At 47.9% G+C, this 24,494-nt stretch overlaps 1 protein-coding gene and 1 pseudogene across 10 annotated transcripts in view; both read left to right on the forward strand.

Moving 5' to 3' along the window:
* Window positions 1-24,494, forward strand: part of RC3H1 (ring finger and CCCH-type domains 1) — an 828,931-nt gene that overhangs the window by 305,047 nt on the left and 499,390 nt on the right. The gene's annotated exons all lie outside the window — the stretch shown is intronic.
* Window positions 4,046-7,319, forward strand: LOC147747922 (uncharacterized; annotated as a pseudogene). The gene is made up of 2 exons (XR_015300072.1): window positions 4,046-4,205; window positions 4,362-7,319. The product of XR_015300072.1 is annotated as an uncharacterized LOC147747922 (transcript).

Raw genomic sequence — 24,494 nt, forward strand, 5'->3', positions numbered from 1 at the left:
GACTTGGTACTACAGGAGGTTTATGAAGGGATATGGGTCCATTGTGGCTCCCCGCACAGAAAAAACCTCCACGAAAATGCCCAGAAAGGTAAACTGGACAGTTGGTTGTCAAAAGGCCTTTGACACCCTGAAAGCGGCTCGGTACTCAGCGCCAATTCTCAAAGCTCCAGACTATGCCAAGCAGTTCATTGTGCAGACTGATGCCTCTGAGCTAGGACTATGGGCAGTCCTATCCCAGACCAGTGATGAATGCCAAGTCTACCTGTCGCTTTTATAAACGGAAAGCTTCTCCCTAGGGAGCAGCGTTGGAGTGCCATTGAGAGAAAGGCCTTTGCTGTGGTTTGGTCCCTGAAGAAGTTGAGACCATACTTGTTTGGTACTCCCAACCTAGTTCATACTGATCACAGACCTCCCAGATGGCTAATGCAAATGAAAGGTTAAAATCCTAAACTGTTGAGTTGGTCCATCTCGATACTGGGAATGGACTTTGTAGTGGAACAAAGACCTGGGACTGCCCATGCCAATGCAGATGGACTTTCCAGGTTCTTTCACTTAGAAAATAAAGGCTCTCTAGGGAAAGGTTAGTCTCATCCTCTTTCGTTTGGGGGAGGGGTTGTGCCCCTTTCCCAGTATTGGAACTTTCATAGATTCCCATGCTTTTGTATCATTCCCCGTCGTCCGAATGGGAGACACTGTAACAAAAATAACATAGCAGTAGGTACAAAAGAGAAAGAAAAAGGCCTAGGCCTCATTCCCTTTTGTAGCATATCCGCCTCTTTGTGTAAAAGAGACCAAATCAGGCATCAGCCAACCAGAAGAGCCTCACCTAATAGAACCCTCCTGAAGGAACCTCAGAGCCTCAGATTTTCTACAACACGTTGTGCTTAGGGAGTCTCCTTTGAGCTCTGCTCAATCTTTGTTCTTCAGAAGTTTTTTCTTCAGGTTTCTCTTCAAATTGTTAGCTGTTCCGGCCAGGATGTCTGACAAGGAAAAGAAGGCCCTTTTCAAGCCATGTTCCACTTGTGACAAGAAAAGGTTATTTGTGGAGGATAAGCATGAAGACTGCATCTACTGCCTCTATCCTGATCACAAGGCTGTGGACTGCAAGATCTGCCGCACCTTTTCAACCAAGGCCCTCCGGGACTGTGAGAGTAGACTTCTTACATGGCTCCATAAGTTGAAGTCCAGGAAGGTCTCTGTCTCCAGTGACAATGAGGACTCTGCGTTAGCATAATCAATGAGAAGGTCGGTCAAGAGGGGTAGAGGTTCTCCTTCTCCTTCTGTCGAGTATCCTTCTAATGCCTCAAAGACCCCCAGAGAGTCTGAGAGCCAAGGTCCAGGCGAATCTCCTCACCACGGTGAAAAGGAGAGGGTATGACCATCTACGCCTTCTCTGGGTGTGAAGACTGATTCAGCCTTCAAGAAACCCTCTTCTCAATCTTCTCGTAAATCTGACAGAAGTTCCAAGATGTCAACGATGAAGGCGTCGTCGACAGAGGTTCGTCTACGAAGAAAGTGAAGGCTAAACTTCGGGCTCGTCGACCGGACAATCGGTGTTGACTGGATCGTCAACGAGGATGGAGTCGTTGACGGCAGTTACAGCGACGTCGACGGAGGAGTCGACGACAGCGGCGTCGACGAGGATGACGACAGCGGCGTCGGCGTGGATGTCTACGACGACAGCGACGACAAAGTCAGACAAACTGATGGAGAGAGCGGCTGGCAGATTCAAATTAGCAATGGCTTCTGTTGCCACCGAATGTTTCTTATATGACTTTAAGGAACCTTATAAAAAGGCAACAAGATCCATACCCATTGTCCAGCATCTGTGGGATAAAGGTCTTAAGGCAATGAAAAATCCAGCGACGGTGGTCCCTGTACTACCGCGTCGAGACAAGAAATACAAGGTGCCTGAGGATGGTCCGGCTTCTTTGACAGGACACCGAAGAGCGGATTCGGTCATCTCTCAAGTGGTGCAGAGAAAGTCCCGCAAGCCATCTGCTCCTTTAACAACTCCTCCGGATAAAGAGGGAAGGAGATTGGACAACGCCGGGAAGAGATTCTCCTCAATGGCGAGTCTAATAGTGCGGGCTGCGAATGCCCTGGCGATTTTAGGCAGATATGATCGCCAACTTTGGTGTGATATGTCACCGTACTTGGATCAGCTTCCTCCTGAGTCGAAGACAGAAGCTAGAAAGGTTCTGCAAGAAGGTGAGGCAGCATCAATGGAGATCCTCGACTGTGCCATGGATATTGCTACGATGGCTTTTCAATCTTTGGCTGGGCCGCATTCCTTCGTCACCAGGGATGACTTAAGGCGACCTGGTTTAGGCCCGAGATCCAAAATAAAATCTTGGATCTTCCTTTTGATGGAGAGGAATTATTTGGAAAGATGATAGACAACACTCTCCAGGATATTAACAAAGATACTGAAACCGCTAAGTCGGTGGGTACGCTTCAGTACCGTAAAGCTCCTTTTAGAGGATCCAGAGGCAAAAGCACCACCTACAGAGGATCTTATCAACAAGGAAGGTACTCTTCCTATAGCTCAGGTTCGTAGCAATATCGCCAACCTTATCACCAGCGGCAAGGCCAATCCTCGAATTACTCGAGACCTTATAACAGAGGGAAACAGGCTCGCCAAGGATGAGATGCGTCCAAGAGACAATAGCTGCCTCCTGGCTCTTCCTACTGTGCCTACCTCCGCAAGTGCATCAGTAGGAGGCAGGGTGTCACAATACCTTCGGAATTGGTCCAAGATAACATCGGACCGTTGGGTGCTCAACATCATTTGAAAAGGCCATACTTGAGAATTCACCCAAATCCCACCATCCAAGCCCCCTGCTGCCATTCCGTCAAAACATGCATCTTCTACGGCTCAAAGTCCATCAAATGCTCCTGAAGGGTGCTATAGAGCCGGTTCCCCCGTCCAAAAAGTAGAGGGATTCTATTCCAGGTTCTTCCTGGTAAGGAAGACGCCAGAGAAATGGCACCCCATTTTAGATCTCAAGGAGCTCAACACCTATCTCATCTCCCTATCTTTCCGGATGGTCTCTCTTCAAGACATTCTACGGCTTGTCAATCCGGGTGATTTCATGGCCACACTCTATCTCGAAGATGCGTATTTTCATGTACCAATTCACCCAGCGCACAGAAGGTTTCTACGGTTTACAGTAGCCAAGAGCCACTTTCAATTCAAGGTTTTACCTTTTGGTCTTCGCTCAGCCCCCAGGATCTTCACAAAGGTGCTGGCGTCTGTAGCGGTGTTTCTTCGAACGGACGACTGGTTGATAAGGGCTCCGTCCAGGGAGGCAGCGAGGGAAGCAGTCAGAACATGTACAAACCTGGTTCAAAATCTAGGACTCACTTTAAACAAAGAGAAGTCATCTCTGATCCCGTCCAGGACAGCATGCTTCCTGGGTGCCATCCTGAACTCGAATCTCTCAAAAGCTTTCCCAACCTTGGAGAGGCAGGAGATATTGCAGAACATGGCGCTAGACTTACAAAAAAGGTGTCTTTCAGTACGCCGCTACAAATCTTTTCTAGGGGTAATTTCATCATGCATGCCTCTAATTCCACACTGCAGATTGAGGATGCGTCCTCTTCAGGAACAACTGGACATCCAATGGAAGCAATCCTTGGATCATTCGACGACAAGGTGGCCATCACCCCGACGATGAAAAGAGCGGCCTTGTGGTGGACAAAGCAAGAGAAATTGTCCCAAGGTCAATCCTTTGTAAGCGATCCGTCTCCTCAGGTGGTGACAACGGATGCGTCATTGGAAGTTTGGGGAGCGGTGATGCAAGACCTGCATGTAAGTGGACATTGGTCTCCTCAGGACCGTCGACTTCATATCAATCTCTTGGAGCTAAGAGCAATCAAACTAGCTCTTCAAGCTTTTCTTCCATGCCTAACAGGTGCAAAAGTTCTCATCCGGACGGACAACACCACGGCCATGCCATATGTGAACAAGGAAGGAGGAACCAGGTCTCTCCCATTGTCTCAGGAAACTCAAGAGATCTGGGAATGGGGGATCCTTCATGGAATGTCGCTGCAGGCAGAACACCTGCCGGGGGTTTTGAACGAGAATGCCGACAGACTAAGCAGGTTATCCATGGTCAGCCACGAGTGGCAGCTGAACCAGCGGGTGCTGGACGAGGTCTTCCATCAGTGGGGCAAACCAGCAATAAATCTGTTCGAGGCATGTGGGCTGCTAAATTCATATCTTAGCATTAGATCGCCGCCTAGTGTTGGGTCCGGATGATCGCACATTGTTGTCCTGGAAGAGTCTTCGAAGTGTCCTGAGATAGGTGGCTCCTCCCCTGGACTACAGTGCGCATGGGCATCGGCTCCATCCCCAGATTGTTTTTTTCCGCCATTGGGTTCGGATGCGGTCTCGACGTCTCTCTGTCGGAACCGAGAAAACATAACTTTATTCGGCCAAAAGGCCTTGTATTTCTTACGTCGGTATTGTTTGCGTGCGGTCTCGAGTTCTTCCGTCTCTCGGAGCCGGAATCAGCGGAGTTTTTGCTCTTCGGACTTCGAGGCCTTCTCATCGCGACTCGACAGCAACTTTTCCGGCATGGAGCGGAGTCCTTTTAAACTCTGTCCGCTCTGTGGGGCCAAATACCCACATATAGACGCGCACCCGGTCTGTAACGAATGCCTTTCACCAGACCATAACGAAGGAAACTGCAGAGCCTGTGCAAGTTTCAGGTCCAAGAAGACACTCAAGATTCGGCGCGCGGTGCGCCTGGAGGCCCACCAAACGGCCCCGGAACCGGACGACATCTTCGACGACCAAGAAGAAGAGGACCTGAGCCGTCATCTTCAAATCTCCCCGCCCGAGACGGAGGTCGAGGCGGATCCGGAGGACGACGACGGAGTCGTGGATCAAGGCCTTGAAAACGTCGGCGAGGTAGGGGACGTCGAACAAGTTTATGGGGCCGTGGAAGATAGCTCAGGGGATGAGCTATGCCCCGAAGTTTACGGACATATGGAACGGGTCACGGGATCGCCTGTCGGCCTTACCCAAGACCCCGTCGCGCAAGCCACGGCCCCGCCTTTAGGCCCGGCCACGGACTTACTTGCTGCACAGACGGTATCGAAACCGAAACTGAAACATACGGTATCGACTACACCTAAGATGGCCGAACCGAAACCGAAACAGAAACTTAAGGACTCCAGCGTCCCTAAGATGGCGGCCGTACCACCAAAATCAAATAAAAACGCTGCTTCATCGACTCCCTCGACCTCTGGTCCACAGAGATCGAAGAAATCTGTCGATTCCACCGTGTCAAAATCGGTGCCAGAGGAGGGATCCTCTAAAAAGGGCGGAACGCACAGGTCAACCGCTACGACGCCGGCAAAGCCCGCCAAGGACAGCGGCACGGCTCCGACGCCAACTGGGATGTTGGTCGGACGCGTGGTGGAAACGGAGCCGTCGAAATCGCACGGATCGAAAGCTGCCACATCTGCGCATCGATCCAGGGCCTCTGGGGCGGCGGACGCAGCATCATCGTCCAAGACTCAAAAGGGACAACAGAACGTCGGATCCGAAGGCAAGATCAAGGATTCCTCGTCGGTGCCAAAGGCAACTGCGAATGAAACGTCCCTCGTCGCTGCTTCACTACAGAGAATTAGGGAGAAAGCCGCTGCTTCGTCGGCGCCGACGCCATCGCCACAGAAGGCGATAGACGTTCCGGTCAAATCTGCCAGTAAACTCCTCTACCTTCTGCCGCCAAAAGAGGCGCCGAAGGCCTTCGCAACAAAATCGGCACCGAAGAAGTCGGATTCTTCAACGGCAGGGGCACTTTCGGGTCGAGTAATCGACTCAGAAGAGGATTCGGAGTGTTTTATCGACGCTAATACAGGCAAATTGACCCTTTACAAAAGGAAGATAACTTCGCAGCCGGTGGACTCCTATGTCATCCCCCTGAAGAAGAAAAAGTATCCACAGGACGCCTCAGGCCTCATGGAACCTATCCAGTCCCCTCCAAGAGGGAGCCCAACTCCGTCTCCAGACCCCTCTGACGGTGAGGGATATGGTGAAGATGACCAATACACTTTCCCAGCTAATGAACCAGATGCACAGCCGGATTCATTTGATGACTTTGGGGACCAAGACACCCATAATGTGGGACAAGACCCACAGCCTTTCAGTACACGTGCATCCCCAACTGAGGATTCTGCAGGTTTCCATGCACTCATTGAAAGGGCAGCTGCTAATCATGATGTGGACATGCATGCTGACCCTGTTGAAGAGGATTTTCTATTTGACACTTTTGCAGTTTCAGAAAGAAATGTAAAGACACTGCCTATGCTCAAGGGGGTCCTCAAGCATGCGGCGGACATCTTTAAAGAACCTACCAGGGCGAGGGTGGTCAATCCACGTATTGAAAAAAAGTACAGACCAGCACCTGCAGACCCTGCATACATTCGGGGACAGTTGCCTCTTGACTCCCTGGTGGTCGCAAATGCCCGAAAGAGGGCCAACTCCCAAACAACGGGTGAAGCTCCTCCCCCGGATAAAGAGTCCAAGGTGCTAGAGGCAGGAGGCAAAAGGGTAGCTGCGCAGGCTGCCAATTTCTGGCGTATTGCAAATACACAGGCACTATTGGCACGTTATGATAGGTCGCATTACGACACCCTAGAGCAAATTGTGCAACACCTGCCTCCACAGTTTCAAGAGGGCACCAAAATGATTATACAGGAGGGACAACTGATCTCCAACGCAGCCATAAAGTGTGCACTGGATGCCGCGGACACAGCCGCTAGGACCATTAACACTAGCGTCATGCTGAGACGACAGGCGTGGCTCCGCATATCGGGGTTTAAACCTGACATTCAGACAACCATACTTAATCAACCAGTCAATCCTGATAGACTGTTTGGTCCAGATGTTGACACCACCCTAGAAAAAATTAAAAAAGACACCGAAACTGCCAAATCTATGGGGGCCCTTCAATCACAACAGTTTCGTGGCAATACTTTTCGTCGCTCAGGTGCACGTGGAGTCACCAGAGGACAAATGGGTCAGCAGTCACAATTCTCTAGAGGTGGAGCACAATCCTCGTACCCCAAACAGAACAAGGGGGGCTACAGAGGAAACAGCACCAGAGGACGCGGCAGAGGGAACAACAACTCACGCGCCTCTACCCCAAGCAAACAGTGACTCTCTGTCACTGCCCCCCGACCACTTAACACCTGTCGGGGGGAGACTACAACAGTTCCTGCCCGTCTGGTTCAACATCACCACAGACAGGTGGGTGCGACAACTTGTTCAGTACGGTTATTGTCTAGAGTTAAAATCCACTCCACCCAACATTCCACCAAGGCAAAGGCCTATGTCCGCAGAGCACTTGCACTTATTGCAGCAGGAAGTGGTGGTGATGCTGCAAAAAGGAGCAATCGAGCTCGTACCAGTGGGGGAGGAAGGCACAGGGGTATATTCCCTGTACTTCCTTATTCCAAAGAAGGACGGTTCTCTCAGACCAATTCTGGATCTCCGTCCCCTCAATCTGTATATACTGTCAGAACATTTCCATATGCTTACACTGCAACAGATTCTTCCCTTGTTAAACCACGGGGACTTCTTAGCAACCTTAGACCTCAAGGATGCTTATTTCCACATTCCACTTCACCCGTCCCACAGAAAATACCTCAGATTCACAATCCAAGGCAGGCATTATCAGTTCAAGGTCCTACCCTTCGGAGTCACCACGGCCCCAAGGGTGTTTACCAAGTGCCTGGCGACAGTGGCAGCGCACCTCAGGAGGCAGAACATCCATGTCTACCCCTACCTGGACGACTGGCTCGTTCAAGCCAAGTCGGAACAGCAGTGCGCCGCAGACATGTCAACCACCATTCACCTCCTTCACGACTTGGGTTTCTCGTTGAATTACCCAAAGTCGCATCTTCAGCCGGCACATGTCCGGCAGTTTCTAGGTGCGACAATCAATACCCTGACGGCCACAGCTCAACCAAACCAAGTCAGGATAGAGAGCATGCAATCTCTAATCCGAAAGTTCAGACCACAACACTCACTTCCAGCGAGAGTGTTCATGCAGTTGATAGGCATGATGGCCTCCTGCATCTTCATAGTCCCTCACGCACGGTTGCATATGCGCCCGCTCCAGGAGTGCTTAGCGAATCAGTGGACACAGGCTCAGGGACAATTAACAGACCTAGTGTTGGTTACCAGTCGGGCATACGACTCTCTGCATTGGTGGACTCCACACAACCTTTGCAAGGGCCGACTGTTCCAGGAGCCAGTGCCACAGATTGTCCTAACAACGGACGCATCTCTCCAGGGATGGGGAGCTCATCTGCTCAATTTCACAGTGCAGGGACTATGGACAACGCAGCAACAGAAGATGCACATCAACTATCTAGAACTGATGGCGATCTTCATGGCGCTCAAGTCCTTCATTGTACATCTGTGCAACAAAGTGGTGTTAGTCCGGACGGACAACATGACCGCGATGTACTACATCCAGAAGCAGGGGGGCACCCACTCACCGCAGCTGTCTCATCTGGCTCAGAGCATGTGGAAGTGGGCCATTCAGAGGAACATCTTCCTCATGGCGGAGCACCTCCCAGGGAAGGACAATCAGATGGCGGATCTGCTCAGCAGATACAGCCATCAAATGCACGAGTGGGAGATACATCCATCAGTACTCCAGCCGTACTTCCAAAGGTGGGGTCATCCAGAGATAGACCTGTTCGCCACAAGGGAGAACGCAAAATGCCAAAGCTTCGCCACCAGGTTCCCACACCCGCAATCGCAGGGCAATGCGATATGGATGAACTGGTCAGGCAAATTTGCGTACGCTTTTCCGCCGACACCTCTGATACCACTGGTGGCGAAAAAACTAAGGCAGCACTCGACGACACTCATCCTAGTTGCTCCAACGTGGGCGCGCCAGGCCTGGTACACCACGTTCCTCGAACTCTCAGTGGTTCCGCATCAAAGACTGCGCCTCACGCCCAGGCTTTTGACGCAGAACCATGGAGAAATTCAGCATCCAGATCCGCAACAGCTCAACCTGGCGATCTGGCTCCTGAAGTCTTACAGTTTGGGTACCTCAACCTACCTCCTGAATGCATGGACATCATCAAGGAGGCAAGGAAACCAACAACCAGAGCATGCTATGCGGCAAAATGGAAGCGTTTTGTCATTTACTGCACCACCAATGACATCAACCCGCTAGATGCATCTATCCCTAACATCATTTGCTACCTGTTGCATCTTTACAAGTGCAAGCTAGCGTTCACTTCGATTCGGATACATCTATCCGCCATCGCAGCTTACCTTCAAAATAGGCAGCATCTCTCTCTCTTCAGAGTGCCCGCCATTAAAGCTTTCCTTGAAGGTCTGAAACGAGTCATTCCCCCAAGAACACCGCCAGCTCCGGTGTGGAACCTCAATGTGGTCCTCACCAGACTGATGGGACCACCATTTGAGCCACTACACTCGTGTGAACTACAATTCCTAACGTGGAAAGTAGCTTTCCTGATTGCTATTACGTCACTGAGGCGTGTTAGTGAGCTGCAAGCGCTCACAATACAAGAGCCATTCATTCAAATTCATCCAAATAGGGTAGTGCTACGTACTAACCCCAAATTCCTTCCAAAGGTGGTGTCACAGTTTCATCTCAACCAAACTATAGACTTGCCGGCATTCTTCCAAAACCCGCAAACGGTAGCGGAAAGAATGCTCCATACGTTAGACGTACGGAGGGCGTTGATGTACTACATAGACAGGACACAACACTTTAGGAAAACAAAACAGCTTTTTGTTGCCTTCTCACCACAACACAAAGGCAACCCGATTTCCAAAGCAGGAATAGCCAGATGGATTGTTAAGTGCATCCAAATTTGTTATCACAAGGCCAAGCGCACTTTAACAATACCCCCAAGGGCGCACTCCACACGCAAATTGGGGGCATCCATGGCTTTCCTAGGGAACATTCCTTTAGAGGACATTTGCAGAGCAGCCACGTGGGTTACACCACATACCTTTACAAAACACTACTGTGTTGACGTGCATTCCAAGCAGCAAGCTGCTGTAGGACAGGCTGTTCTCAAAACACTTTTTCAGGTTTCTGCAGCTGGCACGGGCAACCGCCGCTGATGGAGGGACTGCTATATATTCTATGCTAAGATATGAATTTAGCAGCCCACATGCCTCGAACTGAATATGCTACTTACCAGTATGCATCTGTTCTTGGCATGTAGGGCTGCTAACATTCATATCGCCCACCCTCCTCCCCGGTGCCTGTCGCAGCTGCAGATATACTATTGTATTCAATCATTAGCATGGACATCATTTACACTTTACGCTCCATCTTCTGCCACAATGGCGAAAAACAATCTGGGGATGGAGCCGATGCCCATGCGCACTGTAGTCCAGGGGAGGAGCCACCTATCTCAGGACACTTCGAAGACTCTTCCAGGACAACAATGTGCGATCATCCGGACCCAACACTAGGCGGCGATCTAATGCTAAGATATGAATGTTAGCAGCCCTACATGCCAAGAACAGATGCATACTGGTAAGTAGCATATTCAATTTGCCACACTGACCAACAAGAAATGCCGGTCCTATGCAAGCAAGCTTCACCACCGAGGATCATTGGGGAATGCACTTTCGATAGCCTGGTCAAGGACATTTGTCTACACCTTTCCCCCCATTCCACTGATCCCGAGGCTCATCAGGAAGATCGAGATAGAACCATGCAAGATGATCTTGATAGCCCCTGCTTGGCCGAGACAGTTCTGGTACACAGAGCTCCATCTGTTGTCGCGGGTTCCTCCTCTTCCCTTGAGAACAATCCTGGACCTTCTCACAATGTCAGAAGGGCAAGTTTGGCTTCTGAATCCAGAGTCATTGCACCTGACAGCATGGCTCCTGTACAGCAAGAATTTATGAATCTTCCCATCTTGAATGAGATAAGATGTTCTCTCCCAGGCTAGAGCTCCTTCCACGAACAAAACTTACCGACTCAAATGGAAGAGATTCTGCATTTGGTGCAGAAAAGAGGGTGTGGACCCTTTTTATTCGGAACCTCACCAGCTGCTGCCCTATCTGTTGTCCTTGGCTAACGGGACTTGCCCATTCATCTATAAAAGTTCATTTTGCAGCGATTTCGAGATGCAGACACTCTGGGTCTGAACCTTCTCTTAGGTCGTCCAGGATAGTAAAGCAATTTCTCAAAGGATTGTTCCGTCGTACCCCCCGGTGAGGCCTCCGCCTCCTACTTGGCATCTGAATCTGGTCCTCACTCAACTTATGAAGAGTCCATTTGAACAGATACATAGATCATACAAAAAATTTCTTTCTTGGAAATTGGCTCTCCTTCTTGCCCTCACATCAGCAAGACATACTGGGGAGTTACAGGCTATCACAATCCAAGAGCCATTTCTCCAATTCAAAAGGAACACTGTGATCTTGAGAACAAACCCAAGGTTCATACCCAAGGTGCCCTCGGACTTCCACTTAAATGAACCGGTTATTCTTAAAGCTTTCTTTCCTCACCCTACTACACCAGCAGAGAGGTCACTACATTCTCTGGATGTGCAGAGGTGCTTAAAATTTTACTTGGATCGCACCAAACGATTTCGGAAATCCTCCCAATTGTTCATTGCTTTTGGTGGTCCTGGCAAAACATATCAAAACAGGGGATTACGAGATGGATTACCAGTGCCATTCTACATTGCCATACTGCAGCGGGTAAACCACTGACCAGCAGAGTTCGAGCGCATTCCACGAGATCAGTGGCTTATTCAACAGCTCTCTTCGCAGGAGTGCATATCAAAGACATTTGCAGGGCTGCGACTTGGAGCAGCGTGCACACCTTTATAAAACATTACTGCTTGGAATCCTTGCAACAAGAAGACAAGGCTGTGGGCCAGGCAGTCCTGAGGAACCTCTTACACTAATTGGTGAGCTTTCCTTTCTATCCCACCTTCCTTATTTTCACGTTTTGTATCTTCATGTATTGGTGGCTATTACAAGGTATAATTATGCCACAAAATGTGTTTTTTATTGCTATCTGCTTGCTACTCTGATACAAAAGCATGGGAATCTATGAAAGTTCCAATACTGGGGCAAGAAAACAAGTTACTTACCTGTAACTTTGGTTCCCCAGAATTGGTAACTTTCATAGATTCCCATGCGCCCACCCACCTCCCCGACGAAAGCTCAGCCTTCAGCAGATATGGTGACTGTTATACAACGGCTACGAAAATCTGAGGCTCTGAGATTCCTTCAGGAGGGTACTCTGGGGTGAGGCTCTTCTGATTGGCTGATGCCTGATTTGGTCTCTTTTACACAAAGGCGGATATGCTACAAAAGGGAATGAGGCCTAGGCCTTTTGCTTTCTCTTTTGTACCTACTGCTATGTTATTTTTGTTACCGAGACTCCCATTCCGACAACGGGGAATGATACAAAAGCACGGGAATCTATGAAAGTTACCAATACTGGGGAACCAAAGTTACAGGTAAGTAACTTGTTTTCTTTTTGCATGGTTACCCCCTAACTTTTTTCCAGATACCTGATGCGAACTTGACTCAATGTGTACTGTGACACAGCTAACTAGGCCTCAGCACCTGTGTTCTTTCCCAAAACTGTACCTTTGTTTCCACAAGTGGCAGACCTCTGGGCCACCTGTAAGTCCCTTGTAAAGGTACCTGTAGGAAGGTAGGAAACGTCTAGTATGGTTCCCCCCACTTTTTGCCTGGTGTCAGTGTGGTTTGTGACCACTCTGACTGGGATCCTGCTAATGACGACCCCAGTCACTGTGCTTCCTCCCTAAATTTGACTTGGTACGCATTTTTGTACCTCCACAATTGGCTACTAGTGTACCCTTGTAAGTCCCTAGTATATGTTATTGAGGTACCTAGGGCATAGGTACTCAAGGTGATTCCCATGGGCTGCAGCATTTATGCCACCCATGAGAGACCACTCAAACTGTGACTACAGGCCTGCCAGTGCAGGCTGTTTAAGCTGGCCCTAGCACCACTTACAACCAATATAAGTTGTCTTCTATCTGAGGTCACTACACTTAAAAGCTATAAGTCACCCCTAAAGGCACGCCTTTCAATCCTGAAGGTAGAGTTCTGGGTTATAAGTAGGCTTTCCTGTTTTCAGTTTACATTTTTGGTAAATTATGGTGTGGTTTGTTCGAGGCATATGAGCTGCAGATCCTACATTTAGCAATAGATCGCCACCTGGTGTTGGGCTTGGATGATTGCAGGTTGTTGTCTTCTTGGAGGAAGTCTTTTGTAGTCACGAGATAGGGGACTCCTCTCTTGGACAATACTGCACATGGTCATCGACTCCATCCTCAGATTGTTTTTTTCCACCACTGGGTTCAGATGAAAGTTTTCCGCTCCGGCTAGAAAAAGACCTTTTCTGCTTTTTCGAAGCGAGAAACTTCAAACAAACTTCTTTCGACATCGAATAGACTTTCGACATTACCAGCTACATTCCGGTGCGTCGACGCGGGCTGTTGGGCCTACGCCTCATGGACAGAACTCCATTCAAGAGATGCCCGGTATGTCGAGCAAAATTCTCTCATAGCGACCATCACGAGGTTTACAACCTCTGTCTCTCGCCAGAACACGGCGAGTCAACCTGCACAGCCTGTGCCTCCTTCCGATCGAAAAAGACAATTCGAGATCGGAGGGCCCGTCGACACGAAATGAGAAGATCAGCACCAGCACCGGAGGCCATCTTTGAAGAGGAGATCGTCAAAGAAGACGTCTCCGAGGACGAATATCCAATCGAAGATATCTCCGAGGACGAGGCTCCACTTGGCGCAGAGGAGGACTTGCCTGATCTCCAAATAATATCGGGGCAGAGGATTCGGACGATTCAATTCCGTCTCAACAACCCGTGAGTACATCTGCCCCTGCACGACAGACATTACCCAAACAGAAGGCAACGGTCAGCACTCCGCTCATGGGGCCCAGTCGAGACCGACATTTACCCTCTAACGCCCCGCCTTCGGGCCCGGCTCTGAGGAAAGAGAATACGCCTACCGGTGCCTCGGCACCGAAGAAACACCATGTGCCAGTTACAACTCCTCCATTGGCACCAAAACATCCTTCGACACCGAAAGATTCGTCGGCACCGGACATAAAAAACCCTTTGGCGCCCAAAGACAAAGACACTTCGGCACCCGTACCATCGGCGCCAAAGACAAACACTGTACCAAACCCGAAAGCTTCGACTCCGAACCCTGCCGGTTCAAAAAACAAAGAGGGGAAGCCAGTTTCCGGCGCCACAGGACCAGCAAAACCTGTCTCCACGCCGAAACCTCTAATACCGGTACCGAAGACCCCAGATAAGCCTAAACAACATTCGCCACCGAAAACATTGCCAAAAGACTCCACTACTCCTCATAAGGCAAAAAGTACTAAACAACTTCTAACGGCTCCGAAAAAATCGACACCGAAGAAGATTATAGAAAAGGAAGAACTGTTTAGACCAGATCCTAGACAGAAAAAGTCCATATTAATCCAAAAACTGGACATGTGGAAGCAATCCCTTATAAGAAGAGACCAGCAGACACACCACTTACACCTGTGGTTCCTTCCAAAAAGGACTGTGCAACTTCTCCAATGCACCCTTCCTCTCCTTCACCTTCTTCCTCTCCTGTTACTCCATATATAGAACCTATAACTTCTCCTATTCACTCTCCTGCATCATCACCCCACACTGATGAGGAGTATGATTTGGGTGGGGGGGATGATATTCCAGAGCCACATACATACCCTTTAGATGAGGATGTTAACACAGAATATCCTAAGGATGATGATGATGATGCATATAATTTTTCACCAAATAATGCACCAGACATCCCTGATCCTCAGTACTACCCAACAAAACCTTCCCCTACAAAGGACAGCATTGGTTTTAATCATTTGTTAAACAGAGCTGCACTTTACCATGGGGTTCCCATGCACTCTGATGCCGTTGAGGAGGACTTCTTGTTAGACACTTTCGAACAGTCACAAAGGTCTACCCAGATATTACCACTGATTAGGGGAGTCATTAAACATGCTCCAGAGATTTTTAAAGATCCAGTAAGGGGTAGGGTGTTAAATCCAAGAATAGAGAAAGTATAGGCCAGCACCAGCTGATACAGTATACATTAAGGGTCATCTGCCACTAGACTCCTTGGTAGTGTCTAATGCATGCAAAAGGGCCAATTCTCAAACTTCTGGGGACACACCCCCGCCTGACAAAAAGTCCAAGATCATTGATGCGTCAGAGAAACTAATTGCTGCACAAGCAACAAACATATGGCGCATAGCAAACACACAGGCTTTACTCTCACGCTACAACAGGACTCATTACAATCAACTAGAAAAGTTAATGGAACACCTACCAGATCAAAACAAGGATCTGGCAGCAGAACTTTTACAAGAAAGCAAATTAATTTCAAATGCGTCAATTAAATGTGCACTAGATGTAGCTGACACAGCATCCAGAGCAGGGAACACTAGTGTTATTCTCAGGCGTCACGCATGGTTACGCATCTCCGGTTTTAAACCAGAGGTACAAACTACCATCCTAAACCAGCCCTTTAATCAGAACCAATTGTTCGGGCCGGAGGTAGATAATACATTAGAAAAGATGAAGGACACAGATACCGTTAAGTCTATGGGGGCATTACAATCTACCCAAACTAGAGGTTCTTTTCGCCGCTCCTCTTCTAGAGGAGATTCCAAGCAGACCGGCTCAGACACATCATCATCTTTTAAAACACACACGCAGACCTCCTCTAATAGAGGATTTTTTAGAGGAGGATACAGAGGCAATAACAACAAGGGAAGAGGTAGAGGTAGTAACAACAACCGCTCCTCTTCCACTCCTAAACAGTGACTTCCCTCTGCCTCCCCTACAGCATTCCACTCCTGTGGGGGGCAGACTTTCACAGTTCCTATCTGTCTGGAACTCCATCACAACAGACAGGTGGGTAAGACAAATTATCCAACATGGCTACTGCCTAGAACTCAAAGCAACCCCCCCCCAAACATACCACCCAGGCAGCGTCCAATGTCTGTAGAACACATAACTCTGCTTCAACAGGAAGTTCTAGCACTCCTACAAAAAGATGCTATTCAAGTAGTTCCCTTAGAAGAACAAGGAACAGGAGTCTACTCCCTGTACTTCCTAATTCCAAAGAAGGACAGGACCTTAAGACCAATTCTCGACCTCAGGCCACTCAACCACTACATTCAATCAGATAATTTTCACATGATCACTTTACAACAGGTACTCCCATTACTACAACAGGGAGATTTTCTGCCCACACTAGACCTAAAGGACGCCTATTTTCACATTCCAATACATCCTGCGCACAGGAAGTGTTTAAGGTTTGTCATACAAGGACAACACTATCAGTTCAAAGTCCTTCCATTCGGGGTTACAACAGCACCACGAGTGTTTACAAAGTGCTTAGCAGTAGTGGCAGGACATCTCGGAAGACAACAAATACATGTCTTCCCCCTACCTAGACGACTGGCTCATAAAAGCAAGATCGTTCAACCAGTGTGCACAACACACAAAACAAACAATTCAAACACTGCACAACTTAGGGTTTACGATAAACTACACCAAGTCGCACCTAGAGCCTTTGCACGTTCATCAATATCTAGGAGCTACTATAAACACATCAGTAGCTCAAGCGTATCCCAGTCAAGCCAGGGTTCAAAGTATTCAGAACTTAGTCTCCCTTTTTCAATGCCAGCACTCTCTACAAGCCAGAGTGTTCATGAAACTAATAGGGATGATGGCATCTTGCATCTTCATAGTTCCCTACGCAAGACTGCAAATGCGTCCACTACAAGAATGTCTAGCTCAACAGTAGAATCAGGCTCAAGGTCATCTCACAGACCTGGTGTTGGTGGACAGCCGTACATATCGCTCTCTGCAATGGTGGAACACCAAATGTTTGACAAAGGGACGGCCGTTCCTAGAACCTGTTCCACAGGTAGTGCTCACAACAGATGGGAGCCCATCTCCTGCATTATACCACACAAGGTCAGTGGAACAATCAACAGAAACAGGTCCACCTCAACCACTTAGAGCTGCTAGCGATTTTCCTAGCACTCAAAACATTTCAAGTACAAATCCAAAACAAAGCTGTCCTTGTCCGAACGGACAGTATGAAAGCCATGTACTACATACAAAAACAGGGGGGACACACTCTATGCAACTGTCCCAACTTGCACAGAACATTTGGAGATGGGCCATCCCTCAAAACATACATCTGACAGTAGAACACCTTCCAGGGATCCACAACCAGATAACAGATCTGTTAAGTCGTCAATCACAACAGATTCACGAAGAGTTGCACCCACAAGTACTTCAACCATTCTTTCAAATGTGGGGGCATCCACAAATAGACCTGTTTGCCACCCACGAGAACTCAAAATGCCCAACCTTCGCCGCCAGGTTTCCACACCCACGGTCGGAGGGGAATGCAATATGGATGAATTGGTCAGGCAGATTTGCGTACGCTTTCCTGCCTCTCCCACTCATTCCACTAGTAGTACGCAAGCTCAGACAACAGTCCCTCAAACTGATACTAGTGGCCCCTACATGGGCACGTCAACCGTGGTTCACTACTCTACTAGATCTCTCATTGGTTCCACATCAGAAATTACAGCTCAATCCATCCCTGTTAACACAGAGCCATGGAGAAATAAGACACCCAGAACCAAGCCAACTGAATTTGGCGATCTGGCTCCTGAAGTCCTAGAGTTTGGTTACTTAAACTTACCACCAGACTGTATGAATATAATTAAAGAAGCTAGAAGACCCACTACCAGAGCATGCTATGCTGCTAAGTGGAAACTATTTGCAATATACTGTAACAACAATCACATTGATCCTTTGGACGTTTCCATCCAAAATATCATTTGCTACCTTCTACATTTACAAAGGTCCAATTTGGCTTACTCTTCCATAGGCCTGCATCTAGCAGCTATTGCAGCGTATTTACAAAATAGACATCTATCTCTATTTAGAGTACCTGCAATAAAAGTATTTATGGAAGGATTAAGAAGAATAATCCCACCCAGGTTACCACCTGCTCCGGTATGGAACCTAAATGTGGTCCTTACAAGACTCATGGGACCCCCTTTTGAGCCGTTACATAAATGTGAACTGCAATTTCTAACATGGAAAACTGCTTTCCTTGTTGCCATTACCTCTCTCAGAAGAGTTGGTGAAATCCAAGTATTCGCAATAGAAGAACCATTTTTTCAAATACATCCTAACCAAGTGGTTCTTAGACCCAATCCAAAATTCCTACCAAAAGTGATTACTCCTTTTCACCTAAACCAATCAGTAGAGTTACCAGTGTTTTTTCAAAAACCGGACTCTGTTGCAGAAAGAGCTTTGCACACCTTAGATGTTAGAAGAGCTCTACTATATTACACAGACAGGACTAAATCCTTCAGAAAGACAAAACAACTATTTGTATCTTTCTTTCCCCCACACAAAGGCAATCCTATCTCTAAAGGAGGTATTGCTATATGGATTGTAAAGTGTATTCAAATATGCTATCACAAGGCTAAACGTACACTAACAGTTCCTCCTAGAGCACACTCCACTTGCAAACTAGGAGCCTCTAAGGCTTTCTTAGGAAACATACCATTAGAGGATATATGCAAGGCAGCAACATGGTCTACAATACACACCTTTACTAAACACTATTGTGTTGATCAGCAAGCTGCAGTAGGCCAAGATGTCCTTAAACACTCTTTCAGTATGCTGCAACGGATACAAGCGACCACCGCTAGGGGAGACACTGCTGCACAATCGTTGCTAAATGTAGGATCTGCAGCTCATATGCCTCGAACGGAAAATGCTACTTACCAGTATGCATCTGTTCTTGGCATGTAGAGCTGCAGAATCCTACATGCCCTCCCGCCTCCCCGGGACTTGTATGCATTCCAGTACTCATCTTACTTAGATACACACGCATGGACATCCTTTTCTCTTTACTTCTACTAACTCCATTTCCCTTCTTGGCGAAAAACAATCTGAGGATGGAGTCGATGACCATGCGCAGTATTGTCCAAGGGAGGACTCACCTATCTCGTGACTACAAAATACTTCTTCCAAGAAGACAACAACATGCAATCATCCGAGCCCAACACCAGGTGGCGATCTATTGCTAAATGTAGTATTCTGCAGCTCTACATGCCAAGAACAGATGCATACTGGTAAGTAGCATTTTCCTTTCAGTGTGTTCAAACGATTTCAATACCTTAAAAAAACAGTGGTTATCAGTGGTTACACATTTTCATGCCATTAAAAACAACAGAAACCATGTTTTTCCGGTGTTTAAGGAACTTTTTTCTTTTATTATTGCTTGCTTTCTGCACTGATAGTGCATGATATATAGACAGTGTACATACAGTGTATACAAAGTCCAAATGCATTTTTGCAAATCAAACTTATTGTAGTCCACCATAGAATACTTCTTCAGTCAGTCTTTGGTCATGTGCGCTCGCTCTTTCCTTCCCATGTAAACTTTTGTTTTCTTTGAAAAGGGTCTCTCAACATTGGCACTTGAGACTGGCAACGCCAAAACAGCCAGTACACAATTTGTTAACTCTGGCCACTGACATAGCTTTCCATTCCAATACTGGTGCAGTTTAAGATTCGATTCTCTGGGCAGGTTCTGCAACATTTGCCTTGAACTGGGATCTTATGCCCTTAGTTATTGAAGCGGTCAAAAATGAAGCAGCACTTACGAAACTACGGAGAAGATTCCCTTTATGGAAGGGATCTCGAACTTGTACAAAGTACCACAGTGAGGTTTCATTGACTTCAAATGCCATGGCTGGGGAAGGGACATTTATATGCATCATTGCAAGGCATTTCTCATACATTGCAAAATAAAAGTTCCTGAATTTTTCTTCAACATTTCTTTGCTTACCAAGTGGCAAGCACTTAAACGTGGAAAATGTTGCCAAATTCACTAAAGGTGTCACCCAGACGACTCTAAATGAGATGTTTCACATCTACACCAATTATGCTGAACACTTGGCAAACAAGGGTGTTTTCAGACTAGTTTTTTTATTATGTCCACTGCAGCACTTCTGTTTCCCTGTAAAAATCTAAGAATGCAGTAGATTCGTTTTTTTCACTTCACTATCAATATGCGACCAAAGATCCTCACGTTTCTTGCCTTTGGCACCATCACTCAGCAAATATTCTGTAAACAGTTGCCACATGGATAATATAGCATTCACTGCCCCTTCTCATGGAAAGAACACCATCAACTAAGTGACACAGTTGGGATGACTTTTTGATGCCACACAAAGTACAAAATGAGAAATATTTGCGTTTTAGTTCCTGCGCATAACAAAACCGTGCATCAAAATTGACTTAAAAGTCAATAGCATTCTTCATTAACTCTGAAGATTGTAAAGATGCTTTTAGCATACCATCTAACAAGTGGCAATAATCTCTTATAGGGAAGCACTTCAGCTCGGGTATCGATTTTTACAGGTCACCACACAATCTTTTCGTATACAAAGCTGAATCACTGCAAATGCAAACAATATCGCTTCAATCTTTATTGAACTTGGAAAGAACCTTTCTGCAGCAGCATCTCAAGGCGCACTGTGTTACATGTTTTTCAAAAGTCTGGTGTTACGTTTTCACCTCTATCCCAGATGCTAGGTGATGGCACTCTTTTCACATAAACTTGTCACAATACCTTGCATTGAATTCTTAAATCCTGGGATGTTGGCAATACACCTACTGTCAATAGTAACTTACTAGAAACTGGGGCTGTTTTATCAAGGGCTTTTACCCATTCTCTGTGGGTAAATGCGATGACACATACTGGGAAAGATTGTTATGAAACCAGCCATTTTACATATCAGTGAAAGAATCAAATGCAGCCAAAGTATCAAATATTATTTTGATATTTCCTGATTCTATACAGTTTATAAAATAATTAAACAAGACCTAAAATGTGCTTCTAAACCCTGCATCTTTAGACTAAAGACCACAAAACTGAAAAAAGCAAAAGTTATGTTATGTTATGTTAATAACACTTCTATAGCGCACAGATGCCCCAGCCAAGGGGCGTCCCGGCGCTTCTGGAAGGGAATCCAGACAACACAGCAGTAAGATGGAGGAAGCACACAAAACAGAATCCTAAGAGAAATGGGGGAACAGATGCGTTTTGATGGCTCTCCTGAATTACAGCAGCTCATCAATTTCGCGGATGTGGGACGGTAAAGAATTCCACAGCTCCGCAGCCAAGACTCGAAAGGAACGTCCTCCCGCTCTGCACAGTCTGAATCGTGGAACCACAGCCAAGTTTTGGCCCATGGATCTCAAAGGGCGCGAGGGAACATAAGGCTTCAAAAGATTGTCAAGAATCGGGGGGGGGAGGCCATCCTGAGGATCTTGAATGACAGGCACAGTGTCTTAAAATGGATCCTCTGTGCCACCGGCAGCCAATGTAGAGAGCGGATGGTACTCTCTGCAGAGCAGAACCTCGGGAGCCCCACCAGGGTTCTGGCTGCAGCATTCTGGATGCGTTGCATCCGCGCAATTTCAGCCTGGTTGGCCCCCAGCAATAGGGAGCTGGCACAATCAATCCGTGATAATATAGATGCTTGTATGACCAGCTGCCTGGTTGAGGCATCAAAGAACCTCAGGATGAGTCTCTGCCCTCGTAAGATGCCGAAACAGGTGGCCGCTACTTTTTTCATGTGGCCACAAAAGCTGAGAGCAGGGTCAAGCCAAACCCCCAAGTTCTTTACCTCTGTCACTGGGGTAGGGGTTACACCCAGCTCAGGGGGCCACCACTTATCACCCCAAAGATCCGCTCGCTTTCCTACTATCATGACCTCCGTTTTTTTGGCGTTAAGCCGGAGACAGTTGGTATTCATCCAGCTGGCCACTGCCAGGAGTCCTTCCCAAAATCTGGGGGCATCACGGTCAGTGTCCCCACTCAGGGTGACCGCCAGCTGCGTGTCGTCAGCATAAGAGGCCATGGTCAGACCCCAATGCTTGACGACAGCAGCCAACGGCCTCACATAAAGATTGAATAAGGTGGGGCTCAAAGACGAACCCTGAGGCACACCCAGATCCAGGGGATAGAGTTTGGACTCAAACGGTGGAGTGGCAACCTTGAAGGTCCGATCAGATAGGAAGGAGCGGAACCAATCGAAAGCAGTGCCCTCAACCCCTGCCTCTCGTAGACGTTGAAGTAGAATTTTGTGTGAAACCGCGTCAAACGCGGCACTGAGGTCAAGAAGTATCAGTGCCGCAGTCTGACCGGAGTCGAGCACAGAACAAAGATGTTCCGTCATAGAGAGCAGGGCAGTTTCCGTGCTGTGGCCCGCATGGAACCCATTCTGGGAAGGATCCAGAATACATTCCCTTGCAATATGTTTAGTCAGCACGTCATTCACATGGGCTTCCGCAATTTTCGCGGCCCAAGGAAGGAGAGAGATAGGGCGGTAGCTCTCAAGTTTAAGGGGTTCCAGGGTGGAAAGAAAAAATATTTTAGTGACATCCCTAATCAACAAAACTCAAGCAGAATAATGTTAAGCCAGTGGTTCTTGCTGCTAGCTTGTATAACGAAGTTATATTGTATTGGCCAGATCAGGTAGAAAAAGACTCTTTTACTTTTCCTTTCTTTGAATGAGATTCAATTTGTGGTTCTGAAGGTGTTTTTTCAGTGTTTATATAGTTACACTGGTACGGGCTATTTCACTTTCGGTGGGAATTTACCAGTTATTATAGGTGTAAACCTAAAACCAGACAGCCTAGTCATAAGTGTGTGGGTGCCCCTTCATTAGCAGAACACCCCTACAAACCCCCAAGTTGATTCTCCAGGCTTTGTAAGTGCGGTCAGCCATTTTGATACATATAGTGGCCATCCGTCATTACGCGTTGGCTAACTATATAGTGGCCGTGCTCAACCTGGGCATGTTCAGTATAAACATGTTTGAATCGCACCCCATCACCGTAGCAGGATTTGGAGGTATGATTCCATGCACTGGGGGGCTCCTTGGGGAAGCCCCCAGTACTTCCAGCAACAGCCTTTCAGGGTCTGCTAACAAGCTAGTACTGCTGCCTACCACTGACAAGATTCTGCCTGCCTGCTGCTGAGCTTGAGCAGAGAAAAGTAGAATAGGTTTTCTATCACAGTAAGGTGTGACCACCTCCCAGACAGGACTTAGTGTATTGGGCTGGGGTGGGGGTGCTTGCCAGTGCCACCAGACAACTTTGAAGGGCATATGTTGTGCGCTCCTTGCATAGTCTGGTTCGAGCCAGTTCAGTGAGCCCATGGTTCCCGCTCTGACGTGAAACTGGACAAAGGACATGGAAGTATCCTCCCCTCTTTCCAGCCCTTACTCTAGGAGGGACCCATGAGTCGTCGTAAAACCCATTTCTTGGGGTAAAAAAGGGCTTACCTGTGGATGGGTCCTCAGATTCATTGTGGGACAAGACTTCAGCCTAATACCATGTCACTCTTCGACCGTCTGGACACTTGGACTTCGCTTGGAACCAAGACTGCATAAAGGAAGACTCCTGCTGCTCTTGGTCTCACTGTTGTGCACTTCTTCTTCGTCGTCGTCTGGGTCTGTGCTTCTTCCAGTATCTTCAACAGACCTGTGGGCATCGAGGACACCCAAAGTAATCTCCCTTGAAATGAAGGGGTCGTCACTCCCCTCCATCTGTAGGCACTGCAACGAAGCTGACTGGCCTGCTGCTCCTGATGTCCCAATGACATCGAAAGGCTCAGCAACAGAGGCAGTGGTACTGCAACTCCCTTGAAGCCTGACCTGTTCTCTCAGTAAGTTTGAGGCCAATACCCCTCGTCGGAACCGCTGGGGATGAACCCCTTTGTATGGTGTCGACTAGCCGTTACCAAGGCTTGTTGACTCTCCACTCCAGAGATCTACAGGCTACCTAAAGCTTCCTGCCATGATCTTCGTCCTCACTGCATCCTCTGCTCTGTGTCTTCATCTTTGGTGAACTGCTAGAGGTCCTCTTGTGACTCCTGTGCCTTTGGCCTGTGGGTCCTTTCAAGGGTCTTCTCTTGCTTCAGTGGGCTCCCCTGCTTGCTCTGGGTGGGGGGCTGCTCTGACTCTCCTGCACTTGGTGAGTCCCTTGGACCTTGTTGGTCCCAACGTAGCTCCTTAGTTTACCATGACTGTTGCTGCTGCCAAGGCTCGTTGGTGCTCCCGCCGGAGAGTGACCCCCTGGTCTTCGACTTCCGAAGCGGGACAGCTCGTGCATGGCTCCTGGTCATCCTCCGTGTCACCTGGTCCTCACAGCTGCAGCGTTATGGTCACCGTCATCACTCCTGCATATTCCTTCATTGGTGGGCATTGCTCTTCCGTGCCTACTGGTTACTTCCGAATGGCATAAACTCTGTCCCCTCTGCTTGCAGGTTCTTCTCTTCAAGAATCTACAGTTTGGTTCCGC

This window comes from Lissotriton vulgaris, chromosome 1_1, assembly GCF_964263255.1.
Source record: "Lissotriton vulgaris chromosome 1_1, aLisVul1.2, whole genome shotgun sequence".
Taxonomy (NCBI): domain Eukaryota; kingdom Metazoa; phylum Chordata; class Amphibia; order Caudata; family Salamandridae; genus Lissotriton; species Lissotriton vulgaris.